Raw genomic sequence first — 18,535 nt, 5'->3', positions numbered from 1 at the left:
TTTTTTATGGTCTATTTCAACTTGATGTTTGCTTAATTAGTTACTTGATTTGTCTTTGTGTGTGACTGTGTGAGGATTACTTCTCAGTCAAGTTTGTTATTTAATTTCAACTTATTTTCGTGCTTATATCCAATTAAGGTTCAAGCACGCTGTCCTGGGCATACACCTCAGTTAACTGGGTTGTCTGTCCAGGACAGTGGATTAGTTGTAAGTTGGTTAGTGGTTAGCGAGAGAGAAGAGGGTGTAGTGGCCTTACACCTACCCACTGAGCCCTTAAGAACTCTCTCTGGGTTGGAGCCGGTACCGGGCTACGAACCCAATACCTACCAGACTGTAGTCCGATGGCTTAACCACTGCGCCACCGAGGCCGGTTCAAGCTGCAGTGATAACAACTAAAAAACCCCAAATATTTTAACCTGTTTTATTTGCACGTGTGTTGGTTCTAGTGTGACGTCAGTGGTATGGATTCAGATTTTAACCTGTTTTATTCGCACGTGTGTTGGTTCTAGTATGACGTCACTGGTATGGATTTATATTTTAACCTGTTTTATTCGCACGTGTGTTGGTTCTAGTGTGACGTCACTGGTATGGATTCATATTTTAACCTGTTTTATTCGCACGTGTGTTGGTTCTAGTGTGACGTCACATGTGTGAATTAATATTTTAACCTGTTTTATTCGCACATGTGTTGGTTCTAGTGTGACGTCACATGTATGGATTCATATTTTAACCTGTTTTATTCGCACATGTGTTGGTTCTAGTGTGATGTCACTGGTATGGATTCATATTTAACCTGTTTTATTCGCACATGTGTTGGTTCTAGTGTAACGTCACTGGTATGGATTCATATTTTAATCTGTTTTATTCGCACGTGTTCTAGCGGCGTCGTTAAATAAAACAAACTTTTTTTATTCGCACGTGTGTTGGTTCTAGTGTGACGTCACTGGTATGGATTCATATTTTAACCTGTTTTATTAGCGCCTGTGTTGGATCTAGTGTGACGTCAGTGGTATGGATTCATATTTTAACCTGTTTTATTCGCACGTGTGTTGGTTCTAGTGTGACGTCACTGGTATGGGTTAATATTTTAACCTGTTTTATTCGCACGTGTTGGTTCTAGTGTGACATCACTGGTATGGATTAATATTTTAATTTTTTTATTCGCACATGTTGGTTCTAGTGTGACGTCACATGTATGGGTTAATATTTTAACCTGTTTTATTCGTGTAAATGGACACCAGAAAAAAAGCGAGAGTAGAGCTCGTCTTCACAAATGTTACTTCTCGGACAAAATAGTTTGTTTTGTTTAACGACACCGCTAGAGCACATTGATTAATTAACCATCAGCTATTGGATGTCAAACACTTGGTAATCCTGACTTGTAGTCATCAGAGGAAACCAGCTACATTTTTCCATTAGCAGCAAGGGATTTTTTATACGCACTTTCCCACAGACAAAAATATAGGCTGTATTTATTTGATCCCAGATCGATTTTTTTTTTTATCTTGAAAACTTTTCTATTGGTGGTAATTGGGGAAAGCCAAAAGACTGCACCGACCTAACATCATCTCACCCCGGCCATTTTTGCTTTGATGTTGCGACCCCCGAGGTAAAATGTACTCATTATTTCGTCTGTCGTAACGTGGCAGGCAGACGGGTTGCATGCATTGTGCTCCTTCCGTGGATAGCGACGGCGATAACTATGTAGAAATGAAAAGGTACGCATACGTCACATACATATAGTCGCCCTGCTGCATAAACTCGGTGAACAAAGGTACCAAGGTTGTACAGTACAGCGTCTTCTATACTGACGTCCAAAAGAAACGTTACAAGGCTTTACAAAACGGTACTAGTGGCGTAGGCAACGGGGCGACCACAGGGACCATGCCCCCCCCCCCCCCCCCCCATTATTAAATTTGATAAAAGCATTCATACATACATACATATTGGAAATGGAAATGTTTTATTTAACGACGCACTCAACACATTTTATTTACGGTTATATGGCGTCGGATATATGGTTAAGGACTACACAGATATTGCAAGATGAAAACCACTGTCGCCACTTCATGGGCTACTCTTTTCGCTTAGCATCAAGAGATCTTTTATATGTACCATCCCATAGACAGGATAGCACATACCACGGCCTTTGATGTACCAGTCGTGGTGCATTGGTTGGAATGAAAAATAGCCCAGTGGGCCCAATCCCAAACCGACCGCGCATCAACCGAGCGCTGTACCACTGGGCTATGTCTCACCCTCAAACATACATACATACATACATACATACATACATACATACATACATACATTCATACATACACACACACATACATACATACATACATACATACATACATACATTCATTCATGCCTAACTCACCACCCACCCCACCTATCCCATCTAACTCATGTAGTTCAGTACCTCGTCTGGGAACTTCTTTTGCTGACGCATTAAAGTCTCCCACCGCCCTGAATCGCAACTCAGGGCGGGATACAAATTTTCGACAAACAAAATTCTATCAATTTCGGCACAACGTTTCGGACAAATCTCAATGGCGCCTTCCAGAAATTAAGAAAAAAATCTCTTCTTTTTGGCTCATCAAATTTCTCCAGAATTAATTTGGACACGCATTCCTGAGGTGCAAGTAGAATGTTACCCAGGCGCCAATTTTAATCATTTTCGGACCATGGCATCAAATTATAAGGGCAAGTCTCAACCCGAAACCATTGTTCTTAACATTGGTATAAACTCAAAAGATCAAAATCCAACCAGTGCAATAAATCAGTTGCGAAACATGATAAGCTCGATTCGTAAACGTTTCCCTAGGTCAAAAATACTTTTTATCGAGCTTAACTTTTCGGTAAACCTGCCTCAACCAAATAAATTTGGCTGCAAAAACAATGAGGAACATACAAATTATACCTGCGCTTCACGCGTGTGATTTTGAGGTTGGGCAGGACAACATTCACTGGACAGAAACAACTGCCAATAAACTTTATCGCAGTTGGATGATGTACTTAAATTTAAATTTAAACTAAGACCGGGAAAGGGTAATGTCCACCCTGATTTAGGACTAGGAACTAACATTGTTAACCTAACTGGTGACACTAACCTTCTAACATCCGCTGAAAAATCATTACTGGACAGGGGTTTGAATTTTGTTCCCACACCCCAACCAAAAACAGGCTTAGAGGCTAAACTTGACAATGGTGTAATGGATACGGCAGTTTTTGACAACAAAATGAAACTGGCCGACTATTTTCGGCGTCAACTGGAGAAAAAATCCCATTCACGGAAAACTCCGGCTGGTTACCCCCAAACTCTAGTGTAGATCCTGAAATCATTAAAGCTCATAAAAGGATAGTGGGAAAAGTGAGTGATATGACAGTTTACACAAATCAGCAAAATCTTTCTGTCATGGAACGTCGTGCTCTCACCAAACTACGCAAAAACCGCAAAATTGTTATAAAACCTGCAGATAAAGGGTCAGCCACTGTCATTCTATCAAGGGAGAACTATATTCGGGAAGCCCATCGACAGCTTAATAATTCAAAGTACTACAAAAAATTAGACAAAGCTATTTGGCCTGAGAATTGTAAAAAGTTCAATGCAATTATTCAATGTCTAAAAGATCAGGGACATATTAATAAAAAACAAGTAAAATATTTAGAAGCCAGGTCACAATCACAAACCCGGAAATTTTATTTACTTCTAAAAATCCACAAGCCAGTCGATACATGGACCGATATTAACACACCATCCGGTCGTCCAATCATTTCAGACTGTGGATCAGAATCGTACAATATTTCAGAATACATAGACTTTCACTTAAAACCAATTGCAAATAGACATGAAAGTTTTGTGAAAAACACTGAAGATTATCAAAATTATCAAAAACCAAAATCCCAAAAGATTCATTCATGGTTACCCTTGATATTGACTCCATGTACACCAACATAGGTATTGATGCGGGCATTGATTCAGTTAAGAGAGCATTTGATAACTACCCAGATCCAAACAGACCAGATAACAACATTATTGAGCTGTTAGAATTAAGCCTAAAAGGAAATGATTTTGAGTTTGATGGAGAAATGTATCAGCAAGTGTGTGGTTGTGCTATGGGCAAACGTTTTAGTCCAAACTTTGCATCTATCTATGTTGCCGAATGGGAAGAGGCTGCTTTAAAGAAATCGAGTAAAACACCTCTTTTGTACCTCAGATATCTCGACGATATACTTATCATTTGGCCACATTCTAAACAAGAATTTTGGAACTTTTTTGAGCTATTAAATCAACAGGATGACAATATCAAACTTAAGGCCACCATATCAGATAAATCAGTTGACTTTTTGGATGTAACAATGTATAAAGGTACACAGTTTGAAACATCAGGTTACCTAGACTACAAAGTGTTTTTCAAACCCACAGACACACACCAACTTCTCCACTGCAAGTCTTTTCACCCATGCCACACCTTTAAAGGCATTGTTAAATCTCAGATTATTAGATTTCACAGAAATTCGAGTAACAAACAGAATTTCAATGAGGCTTTTTCACTTTTATTTAGTGCTTTAAAACCTAGGGGATATTCAAAACGGTTTTTAAGAAAAATTAAATCTGAAACTGTTCGAGAATTAGAAAATCCCTTTAGGGCAACTGAAGACTATAAATCATACAAACTTCAGCATAACCAATTGCCTCAAATAAGCACTGGCTCCTCTACTACTTGTGCCAAAACCAGGTGTGGACTTCACAACTTACTTAAAATGCAGTCGACTTTCAAAAGTCAACAGACCAAAATTGAATATCAAATTCGGACAGACATGAACTGTGATTCGAAAAATGTAATATATCTAATCACCTGTAATTTATGTAAAAAACAGTACGTAGGACAAACGCAAAACCAACTGAGAATTAGAGCAGTTTGTCACAAGTATGATATTCGGCATGAAGTTGACACCCCTGTCGCCAATCACTTCAATCTACCTGACCATTCGCTAGATGAAAATTTTGAAATAATTCCAATTGAACAACCCCTGATACTTGGTTCAAAAGACGAAACAGACCTCTTGAGACTTGAACGACAAGCCTTCTGGATTCGTACATTACAGACAAAACAGCCATTTGGAATCAACGTTGAATCTGGTAAAGCTGTAAAAAGAGATAAAATAATTTTTCCAATAATTTACAGTCGACGTAGCGTTGATATTGGTAAACTTATGAAGGGGGAGTTTTTAAATCTGCAACCCGTTATGAAAAACCCTATTACAGCACGTCCGGTTATTGCATATAGAAAAAATCCAAGTCTCAAGGATATCTTAGTCTCCACCCGACTACACGCCGCTTAAGCCTCTAAGCCAGTCCATTTTTCAGTGGTTGGTTTGTTGTTATCCCTTTCCTAACAATTTTTTAAAAACAAATACATCGTATCCGGCTGTAAACAAAACATAGTACTAGCCAAATAAACTTAAAACAAGACCGAAAAACATTTTGTATATCACAACGGTCAATTTAAAATCAATTTCGAATCCCTGGGGCAAAATTAGAAAATAACAATTTTTTAGTTTTAAAAAATTCCTGAGCCAGTGCGTTCATTCATTCTTAAATACATACATACATTCATACATTCAAACATACACACATACAAACATACATACATTCATACATACATTCATTCATTCAAACATACAAACATACAAACATTCATACATTCATACATACATACATACATACATACATACATACATACATACATACCTACATACATACATTCATTCATACATACATACATACATAAACATACATACATACATACATACATTCATACATACAAACATACATACATACATACATACATACATATATAGATATTCATACATCAATACATACATTCGTTAGATGAAAACTTTGAAATAATTCCAATTGAACAACCCCCGATACTTGGTTCAAAAGACGAAACAGACCTCTTGAGACTTGAACGAGAGGCCTTCTGGATTCGTACATTACAGACAAAACAGCCGTTTGGAATCAACGTTGAATCTGGTAAAGCTGTAAAAAGAAATAAAATAATTTTTCCAATAATTTACAGTCGACGTAGCGTTGATATTGGTAAACTTATGAAGGAGGAGTTTTTAAATCTGCAACCTGTTATGAAAAACCCTATTACAGCACGTCCGGTTATTGCATATAGAAAAAATCCAAGTCTCAAGGATATCTTAGTCTCCACCCGACTACACGCCGCTTAAGCCTCTAAGCCAGTCCATTTTTCAGTGGTTGGTTTGTTTATATCCCTTTCCTAACAATTTTTTTTTTTTTTTTTTTAAAACAAATACATCGTATCCGGCTGTAAACAAAACATAGTACTAGCCAAATAAATTTAAAACAAGACCGAAAAACAGTTATATTTTGTATATCACAACGGTCAATTTAAAATCAATTTCGAATCCCTGGGGCAAAATTAAAAAATAAAAAATGTTTAGTTTAAAAAATTTCCTGAGCCAGTGCGTTCATTCATTCTTAAATACATACATACATACATACATTCATACATACATACATACATACATACATTCATACATTCATACATTCAAACATACACACATACAAACATACATACATTCATACATTCATACATTCATTCATACATTCAAACATACAAACATACATACATTCATACATTAATACATACATACATTCATACATACATACATACATACATACATACATTCATACATACATACCTACATACCTACATTCATACATACATACATACATACATACATTCATACATACAAACATACATACATACATATATAGATATTCATACATCAATACATACATTCGTTAGATGAAAACTTTGAAATAATTCCAATTGAACAACCCCCGATACTTGGTTCAAAAGACGAAACAGACCTCTTGAGACTTGAACGAGAGGCCTTCTGGATTCGTACATTACAGACAAAACAGCCGTTTGGAATCAACGTTGAATCTGGTAAAGCTGTAAAAAGAAATAAAATAATTTTTCCAATAATTTACAGTCGACGTAGCGTTGATATTGGTAAACTTATGAAGGAGGAGTTTTTAAATCTGCAAACTGTTATGAAAAACCCTATTACAGCACGTCCGGTTATTGCATATAGAAAAAATCCAAGTCTCAAGGATATCTTAGTCTCCACCCGACTACACGCCGCCTAAGCCTGCGTCTAAGCCTCTAAGCCGGTCCATTTTTCAGTGGTTGGTTTGTTTATATCCCTTTCCTAACAATTTTTTTTTTTTTTTTTTTTAAACAAATACATCGTATCCGGCTGTAAACAAAACATAGTACTAGCCAAATAAATTTAAAACAAGACTGACCGAAAAACAGTTATATTTTGTCTATCAATTTAAAATCAATTTCGAATCCCTGGGGCAAAATTAGAAAATAAAAATTTTTTAGTTTTTAAAAAATTCCTGAGCCAGTGCGTTCATTCATTCTTAAATACATACAGTGCGTCATTGAATATATGTATGTTTAAGTCAAAACCCGACATACATACACTAGAAATATTCAAAATATAAAAATACATATATAGCCAGTGCCAGGTCTGTCTACATCCGCATGTAAGTCAAACGTTGCCAAGCCATGGGGCCTTAGAACCGCGTGGTTGTTGGACCGGTACGAATATGGTCGACTAACGATCGTTCTATTTTTTGTGGAACGTAGTTGGTCTGATTGGTAGCGTTCCGGCCCAACAATTGCGGGCGATTGGGTGCCACAGGTTCGGGTCTCGGTAACGGCATGAGGTAATTTGTGAAGGCAATACAGGATTTTAATATCCCCTGTGTCAGTGCGTCATTGAATATATGTATGTTTAAGTCAAAACCCGACATACATACACTAGAAATATTCAAAATATAAAAATACATACATACATACATACATACAATATATAGATATTCATACATCAATACATACTAGCCAGTGCCAGGTCTGCCCAAAGTTTCATGCGCGAAAGCGGGATCAACCGCGTAGATTGTAGGCCCCATGCATATGGTTGAGTTAAAGAGACTTCCTTTTTATGGAAGCTTCGATAGCTCAGAGCGTATCGTGGTTAGTCTTGCAATTTGCGGGCGAATCGGTGCCACAGGTTCGAGTCCCAGCAACGGCATGGGACAATTTTTGAGGCCAGAAAGGATTTAATTATTCCCTGCGCCAGTGCGTTAATATCTATGTATGTAATAGTCAACCTCGACATACATACAATATATAGATATTCATACATCAATACATACATACTTACATACATAGACATACATACATACATACATACATACTTACATACATACATACATACATACATACATACATACAGAGCTCAGAGCGCATCGTGGTTAGTCTCGCAATTTGCGGGCGATTCGGTGCCACAGGTTCGAGTCCCAGCAACGGCATGGGACAATTTGTGAGGCCAGAAAGGATTTAATTATCCCCTGCGCCAGTGCGTTAATGTCTATGTATGTAACAGTCAACCTCGACATACATACAATATATAGATATTCATACATAATACATACATACATAGGCATACATACTTACATACATACATACATACATTATAGCAACGAACGTTTGGCTTTAACTTGCCCCAGGTTCATACAGACACAGCAAGGGCGTGTTCTGAAGCGAGAGCGCTCGCGAACAGTTTCACTGGTTAACTTCGTATTCTATCCTCTTACATTCATTTGACGCTTTAGCTTTAGCGAAACAAAATCTAGCCAGCGATCGGGGACTCTCGGTTTCCTGGGGATCGCGTTCCCTACGTTCAGGACAGCGAGCAACGCTAACGTTCTCGGCCTATATGACTGGTACCGAATGTAGTCATTTTATTTGGTCTGCGTTCAGCCAGACCGAGCAGGAAAAACGTCTGTTAAACGTGTTTGTGCGCTTCACGGTAAACTAAACGACTTCGTCAGAAATCACTTCAAATAGTATGCAGACATCAGCTTTGCTCACTGTCGCTTAACATAGGGTTGGCGTAATATGAGGAACATAAACCAGTCTAGCAAACGTTCGCCTGCTCGGTCAGACTGAAATGAAAGCAACACAGAAGACCGATCTTTCGTGGGAGATCGTTAAACTGGTCTACAATCATTCGGTTTAATGTGTAGCGTAACACACACACACACACACACACACACACACACACGTAGGTACACACACAAGAATCACAAGAATACACACTCACATACACACACACACATACATACATACATACATACATACACGCACACACATACAAGTACGTACACACACACACGCAGATACACGCACACACACATACACACATGCAGATACACGCACGCACATACAAGTACGTACACACACACACACACACACACACACACACACAACAAACAAAAACAAGTTCACTAGACAGGCCAGACCCCCCCCCCCCTCCCCCCCCATTAACTTCGATTACTACAGTCGGTTTAATGTATAGCGTAACACACACACACACACACACACACACACACACGTACGTACACACACAAGCACACACTATCACATACACACACACATACACACGTAGATACACGCACGCACATACAAGTACGTACGCACACACACATACACACAGATACACGCACGCACATACAAGTACGTACACACACACACACACATACAACAACAAACAAAAACAAGTTCACTAGACAGGCCAGACCCCCCCCCCCCCCCCCCCCCCCCATTAACTTCGATTACCATAGTCTCAACTGCTAAAATTCCTAAAATTCAGTCGGCTGGTTTTCGCAAAACGTTTGCAAAATATTTTGACTGGTTCAAAATAAACCCCTGTTGTTTTAGCTACGCGTTAAATAAAGGATCACATCATCCCCAAGTTCAGATTAGCCTGTGTGGTGGAAAAAGATATCCTCTCCCTCTCTCTCTCTCTCTCTCTCTCTCTCTCTCTCTCTCTCTCTCTCTCTCTCTCTCTCTCTCTCTCTCTCTCTCTCTCTCTCTCTCTTGTCTGTCTGTCTGTCTCTGTGTGCCTCTCTCTCTCTCTCTCTCTCTCTCTCTCTCTCTCTCTCTCTCTCTCTCTCTCTCTCTCTCTCTCTCTCTCTCTCTCCACCCTCTCTCTATGTCAGTCCGTGTGTCTTTATCTGTCTGTCGCTCTCTCTCTCTTTTTCTGTCTGTCTGTATGTCTGTCTCTCCCTCCCTCTGCCCCCCCCCCCCTCTATCTCTCTCTCAACGCCGCTAGTGTACATTGATTAAGTAATCACCGGCTATTTGATGTCAAACACTTGGTCATTCTGACACCCAGTCTTTGAGGACACACTCTGTATGTCTCCATCAGCACTAAGTGATTGTTAGATGCACTTTCCCACAGACAGGACAGTACGGTCGACACTAAGTGATTGTTAGATGCACTTTCCCACAGACAGGACAGTACGGTCGACACCACGGTCTTTGCTGTACCAGTCGTAGAGCACTGGTTGAGATTGGGGCGGGGGGGGGGGGGGTCAAAGAATAGGTCCACCGACGTTTTTCTTTTAACGACACCACTAGAGAATATTAATTTATTAATCATCGGCTATTGGATGTCAAACATTTGGTAATTTGGACATATAGTCTTAAAGACGAAACCCACTACATTTTGTTATAAGTAGCAAGGGATTTTTTTATATGCACCATCTCACAGACAGAATAGCACATGCCACGGTCTTTGATATACCAGTCGTGGTGCACTGGATGGAACGAGAAATAGCCCAATGGGCCCACCGACAGGGATCGATTCCCAAACCGGCCGCGGATCAAGCGAGCGCTTTACCTTCAACCGATGGAATACTTGTGTAATAATGTACAGGTGCGGGATCCATTTCAGTCGGTAGAGCGCTCTAGTCCCCTCTGTAGACCCATTCTTTCGTAGTTTTTCCTTTCCAACCAGTGTCTCAACTGGTATATCAAAGGCCGTGGTATGTGCTGTACTGTCTGTGGGAAAGTGCATATAAAAGATCCATTCTTGCTTATGGGAAAATGTAGCTGGTCTCCTCAGACGATAATGTATCGCAATTACCAAATGTCTGACATCCAATAGTCGCTGATTAATTTGTCAATGTGCTCCAGTGGTGTCGTTAACCCCCAACTTTAACCTACATAGTAACCAATAAATCTCTCTCTCTCTCTCTCTCTCTCTCTCTCTCTCTCTCTCTCTCTCTCTCTCTCTCTCTCTCTCTCTCTCTCTCTCTCTCTCTCTCTCTGTGGTGTGGGATCTAACGTGTCTGGTGCTTGCCTGAAGTCCTTGGGTTATAGAATCCAATCTCCTCAGTAGACTGTTTTTGTTTGGCCCACAACTCGTATCAAAGGCTGTGTTTTGTGTTATGTCGACGATTAATTAATCAATGTGCTATAGTGTCGTTAAACAAAACAAACTTTAAAAAAAAAATATGATTACTGCCAAATGACCTTGAGCACCGAAGAAGCAGACGAGACGTCGTTAGCTCGCCGGAAGTCACACTTTTAATGTGCAGTCGGGTATTTGCGGAAGAGCTTAGGCAATCGTCTGGTGATGAGGTTTTCTCGCTTTGTGAAAAACAAATTATCGCAATCGCCGGGCGATAATGGCCCTCACGTCTGCATCGAGAGCCACTCGAGTGGCTCGGCCTATCAATAACAGTACGCAGACATTGCTCCAGGTGGTGCAGCCAAAATGGAGGTCGAAAATGGCAAGACGACATTGAACAAAAGCGAAAAACAGTCTGAACTGAACGATCGGCAGTGACATTTCTTAATCATCCTGTTATGGGTCTTATATAGTGGGACACAGTATATTACGCAAACAGTCGTTCTGTTCGCGTGTCGGTTACGCAGTTTAAAATTCACGCGAACCGCCAATCGATTACGTGATGAATCGTTATGTTCTGAAATTAAAAATTGCAAACTTAAGGATCACCAGAACTCGGGAACGGCGGAGCAAAGGGGGCGGGGGCAATAGCCCTCCCCCTAGTAATTCTGAATTCAGTCCCGTCACACTACTCGCAAATCGCAAGTGTGGCCTTGTCAGTCCCGTCACACTACTCGCAAATCGCAGGTGTGGCCCTGTCAGTCCCGTCACACTACTAGCAAATCGCATGTGTGGCCTTGTAAGTCCCGTCACACTACTCGCAAGTCGCATGTGTGGCCTTATCAGTCCCTTAAAAACACACTATTCGCAAATCGCAGGTATGGCCTTATCAGTCCCGTCACACTACATGTACTCGCAAATCGCAGGTGTCATCTTATCGGTCCCTTAAAAACACACTACTCGCAAATCGCAGGTGTGGTCTTATCGGTCCCTTAAAAAACACACTACTCGCAAATCGCAGGTGTGGCCTTATCGGTCCCTTAAAAAACACACTACTCGCAAATCGCAGGTGTGGCCTTATCGGTCTCTTAAAATCACACTACTCGCAAATCTCAAACATTTGGTAATAATGACATGTAGTCTTAAAGAGGAAACCCGCTACTTTTTCCCATAAAGCCCCAGTCTCACATACACGAATTATACCCCGAATGTCCAGGAATATACACGATCCTATGCAGCCCCGATTGATCCCGATTTTTCGGGAAAAAATGTGCATGATTCGGCTTCTTTCCCGAACTGCGTACGACTGTTGCAAGAACTAATACCATACCACTACGATCTTGAACCCGATTCATTACGAATCGAGACGACCTACTACGTGTCCCCTAGGATGCCTTCCCGAATACGCTACGAATCATGATGATTAATGTGGAACGCGTCAAAAATTACTACGACACGCCTACGAATCCGCACGACTGCTACACGAACCAGTACGACTGCCTCAAAACGCCTATATGAAGACTGCCAAATAGGCAGATTTCGTCTTGCCACGATCAGAAGAGATCAGGCCCTTTTTAAGGGCCCTATGGGCAACCTAGGGAGACACCCCAGCATCAACGAGGTCTAATTAACGAGCTACTCTCGACGCACTAATTCCAAACCTAGACGTAGCTCCCTTATTTTACTCTTTAGACCTACCGTTTAAAAATGCGCCAAATTTCCTTCATCTAAAATGAGTTTGGCATTCATTTTGGCCATCATCCAAATTCAAATTCCATAGCACCATTACACTCTCCGCCTGCTACCGATCATTCGGGGCGGCTGGTGCTTTCTTGCGCCAGTCAGCGCAGGCGGTCCTTTTTCCTAACTCCCCCACATTTCCCTGTCATGGACAGGGCAGGCGGCCGAGGCCGACACCCGTGCCCATGATAGGCGTGTGCTACAACAGCTTGTTCTGAATGTACACGTTAAAACCTAGTCCTGTCCTGTCCTGCCAGATTTCATTCGACGTTCTGCCTGCAAGCAGTGAACATCACCATGCCGCTTTTCAAGAAGTCAACAACCGACCGCAAGGAACAAGGGAAGAGCCAGCGTACCCGTGGAGAACCAGAAGCAGAGAAAGAGCCAGATAGTCGTACGAATACCCCACGTTTAACCACGAATATCCCAAATGCGTCTACGAACATACTACGGTTACGCACGATGCCCTCAAGAACTCGTAAGATTGAGTCACAATTTCAATTTTATTCACGATTACTCCCGACAGTTTTGAACATGTTCAAAACAGTCGGGAGTCGATCCAGAACATTCAAGAATACTGACGAAATGCCAGGTCTTTATGGTCTCAGTACGTATATCCAAGAATCACCAAGAATTGTTAAATCGGGCTCATTCAGTATATAATTCGTGTATGTAAGACTGGGGTTTTAGTACCAAAGGATCTTTTATATGCACCATCCCACAGACAGGACAGCACATACCACGGCCTTTGAGACACTAGTCGTGGTGCACTGGCTGGAACGAGAAATATCCCAATGGGCCTACCGACGGGGATCGATCCCAAAGCGACCGCGCATCAAGCGGGTGCTTTACCACTGGGCTATGCCCCCCCCCCCCCCCCCCCAAACCGAAAAGGCAACACAGACCTCATAGTCTATGAGCCAAGACCCCAAATTTGACCAATTATTACCATCCGAGGGCACCAAACTGAACTATACTTTTTTTGATAGGTGTATGTATCTGGATCTTAAAACAGCATGATAGACTTTTCTGCAGAGTAGCTCAAGGTCAGAAAATGAGTTTTAGTTGAGAGGGGATATTTTTTCTAAATTTTAAATAACGTTTCTCTGTATTAATCTGTTTGTCAATATATAGATAATTTTAATCACACAAACTGAAATGCAATTGTCAACATTCACCAGAAATTAATTTTGAACTATCCCCAGCTAATTAAGGCATTGCAACATCATTGTAATCCAAGATGGCCGCCAACATATAAACAAATCGTAATTTATAAGAAGGAAATCGTAATTTATCGCATTTTACATCAACTGGGAATATATTTTGATGATACTGAATGAATTTTATGGGCCAAGGAATTTATTTATGACAACCTCTTGCTAACTAACATATTTCATTATCGTTTCAATCCAAGATGGACATGGAAATGGCCGCCACGAGTAGAAGTGGCCGTATTTTACATTCTACATCTATTCGCCAATGAAGGGATTTGTTATATGAAAAACATTTCAAATATAGTAATCACTTTGTAATACAGATACATTTTATCACTGCCTGAATTCAAGATTCCAAAATTGTTGCAAAAACAAAGAAATGACCATTGTATCACCTAACACAATAATTTTGAAACCAACTGCTACGTTTTAATGGTAAACCAATCCATTTCCCCCAAAATCTACGTACTACATAAAAGTTGCTTGACATGGATCAAATAGTTCACAATGCCAACATTGCTGTGATAAATGGGCATATGCACGCAAGTCACCAGCTACTAGTGTTTATACGAAGGATGGCCGAAAAGTCCTGGTATTAATTACGAATGATATGTTGTACACTCATAACAGTTTGCATGTATTAAATACAATATGTTTTATGCTCATATGCTGCATTTGAACCAAATACACATTGCACCAAATACATAATCTTGTAGCATATCTCTACAGTCATCAAAGTGACTAGATATTATTTGTTGATAAAAATTGACAAAACTGGCTTATGCGCTGTCATCAAGTATCTCCAACACAATTCATAAGCCATGACTAATATAAATATTCTGCCCTAAATGTGAATGGTCTTCAATCAAACAATATTAAAAGACGAGATGTCCTCAACTTTTAACGGAATAAAAAGTCTTCCATAATTTTCCTGCAAGAGACACATAGTTCAGTTAAAGAAGAGAAACAATGGTCAGATGAATGGGGATATAATTTATTTTTCTCATGGAACTAGTAATAGTGCAGGCGTAGCGATATTAATTAAAAATAATTTTGAGTATAATGTCAATCAAGTAATAAGTGATAAAAATGGTCGTTATATTATTTTAGATATATTAATAGAAGATTTCAAGATGTCCTTATTAAATTTATATGGCCCAAACTAAGATTCCACAGAATGTTTTGACAATCTTAAAAAACATTTAGAAAGTCTCCCAGGTTCTGTTATTATGGCTGGCGACTGGAATGTAGTTCAGGATTATTCCCTAGATACTTATAACTACAAAAAAGACAATAATAAAAAATCCCGTAAATGTGTTTTAGAATTAAAAGCATATCTTGGTCTAAATGATCCTTGGAGAATTTTAAACCCAGATAGACACCAGTATACCTGGATATTAAAAAATCAGACCAAACAGAGTAGACTGGGTTTTTTTTAAATTTTTTAGTATCTGAAGATATTTTTGCAATGGTTAAAACATGTAATATTGGTATTAGCTACAGGTCCGATCATTCCATTATCTCGCTACAAATATCACTTAATCAAATAAAACGTGGGCCGGGTTATTGGAAATTTAATTCCAGTCTGCTGTATGATAGCGAATATATACCCGACTGGTCAAAAATACTATTTCTGAAACAATAGAAGAATACCGTACTTCAGATGACGATGGACAAGACATGACCTTCTCCATCAATGACCAACTTCTGTTTGAAATTTTAAAGATGAAAATTAGAAGTTTAAGCATATCATATGCAACTAAACGAAAACAAGAAAGATTAAAGCAGGAAAAATATCTAGAAAAAGAAATATTAAAATTGGAATCAGAATCTGGATCGTTATCGGATAATAAAGTTAAACTGTTACATGACAAAAAACTAGAATTAGAACATTTACGTATTGAAAAAATAAAAGGCATTATTTTCAGGTGTAAAGCAAAATGGTATGAAGAAGGTGAAAAAATACACAGTATTTTCTAAATTTGAAAAAAAGAAACTATATAAGTAAGAATATGGCGGAAATATTTAATGATGAAAATATATTACAAACGGATAATGTAGATATTTTGAAAGTTTGTTCAGCTTTTTATAGGAAATTATACTCCAGAATTGTAAGCAAAATTCTAAGGAAAAGTTAAATAATTTTATTAATGTTAACACAAAATTATTAGATATCGATAAAAAAATAGTTGTGACGGTCCTATTTCTTTTGAGGAATGTACTAAAGTGTTGAAAAATATGAAAAATGGTAAAAGTCCAGGTTCAGACGGCTTTACAGTAGAATTCTATAAGTATTTTTGGAAAGATATTGGTATATATGTTTGGCGCTCAATCAATTACGCTTATCAGTGTGGTAACTTTTCCGATTTTCAAAAACAAGGCATTATAACTTGTATCCCTAAAGAAGGTCGGGGCAGACGGTAACTAAAAAACTGGCGTCCTATAACATTATTAAATGTAGATCGTAAAATTGTTTCTAGCGTTATAGCCTTTAGAATGAAAACTGTTTTGTCAAATATAATAATTGAGTCTCAAAGAGGAATTTTAAAAGGGAGATTTATAGGTGAAAATACTAGGGTTATATATGATTTATCGAACTATTGTGACATAAATGAAATTCCAGGTTTACTGATTACGATCGATTTTGAAGAAGCGTTCGATACTGTTGAATGAGAATTTATAGACAAAACATTAGAAGCATTTAACTTTGGACAGTCTTTTAGAAAATGGATAAAAAAAAATATATAATAGCAATAGCGCGGCTTTAAATCTCGGCTATCTTTCAGATTTCTTTAAATTCGAACGAGGCTGTAGGCAAAGCGATTCACTTTCATCATATGTGTCGAGTTGCTGTCTGATGCTGTCAAACGTAATACGGAAATTAAGGAAATAAACATCAATAATCAAGAATATTGTATTTTTCAGTATGCAGATGACACTAATTTGACCTTAGATGGATCAGAAAAAAAAGCTTAACTGAAGTTATGAAAATATTAGATGATTTTGGTTCTTGTTCAGGGCTTGAGATAAACACAGATAAGTGTACGGCAACATGGTTTGATTCCAAAATAAACTCTAATGAGCAGTTATGCCCACACATGCCACTAAAATGGTCTAAAGAACCTTTAAAATTATCGGCATAATATTTTCAACGGACCTTCAGAAAATGTGTTCACTTAACTTTGAAAAACAATTATGTAAAATGAAAATGGTAAAATAATAATTATAAAGTGACAAATTCTTCCACTTTTTACACATTTATTTATTGCTCTTCCAAACCCAGTTTATTAATTTTTCAAATAATTTAATACATTATTATACATATTTATCTGGAATGGTAAAAGAGACAAAATTAAGAGAAATTTACTAATTAATGAGTATAAACATGGAGGACTTAAAATGATTGATCCTTTGTCGTTTTGCAGATATTTAAAAGTAGCATGGGTAAAAAGATTAATAACATCAGATGGTTTGTGGCAAAAGTTGATAAAGACAATATTACTCTACTTTGGAAGTTTAGATATTTTTTCATTTCAGAAAAAAACAATTACTTAAGATATCAAAATGTGTCCAAAATTTATTCTGGAAAGATGTAATCAATAATCATGCATTACTACAGGAAAATGAATTTCAAAATGAAAACAAATTTATACAAACCTCTACTATATTTTATTATACCTAAAATAATAAATCAGTTCCTACATTGGTATGAAAAGGGTCTAAAATCGGTATGTGATTTATTTACACCGAATGGTATGATAAAGCGATTCATAAGAGTTAAAAATGAATATAACCTAAACGGTAATTATTTACTATACTTTAAAATACTTTCATATATTCCAAAATATTGGTTATGCAAAATAAAAAAACATATGTTAACTTTGGAAACCCTAGATAATGACAATAATTTAAAAAGAATGCAAAAATCGAAAAGCTGTAAATTTATTTACTATTTATATACAAAATCACAAGTGTTTTCTACATTACATATTGCGAATAAATGGTCACAAAAACTTAATACAAATATTACTGAAGGTCATTTGTCAAAATGTTTTGAAATTATAAAACAAATTACCCCTGACATTAAAACTCAAAACTTTCAATTCAAGCTTATACATCGTATTTTGACAACAAATACCTATCTCTGTATGTGTGGCATATAGGCGGAAAATAAATGCAGTTTTTTGTGCTAACGAACCAGAATCTTTGGAACATATATTTTTCTATTGCCTTCACTCTAATCAAATATGGAAAACATTTGA

The sequence above is a fragment of the Gigantopelta aegis genome, chromosome 14 (assembly GCF_016097555.1).
Source record: "Gigantopelta aegis isolate Gae_Host chromosome 14, Gae_host_genome, whole genome shotgun sequence".
Taxonomy (NCBI): Eukaryota; Metazoa; Mollusca; class Gastropoda; order Neomphalida; family Peltospiridae; genus Gigantopelta; species Gigantopelta aegis.
The sequence above is the reverse complement of the archived record's forward strand: the minus strand, read 5'-3'. Positions refer to the sequence as shown.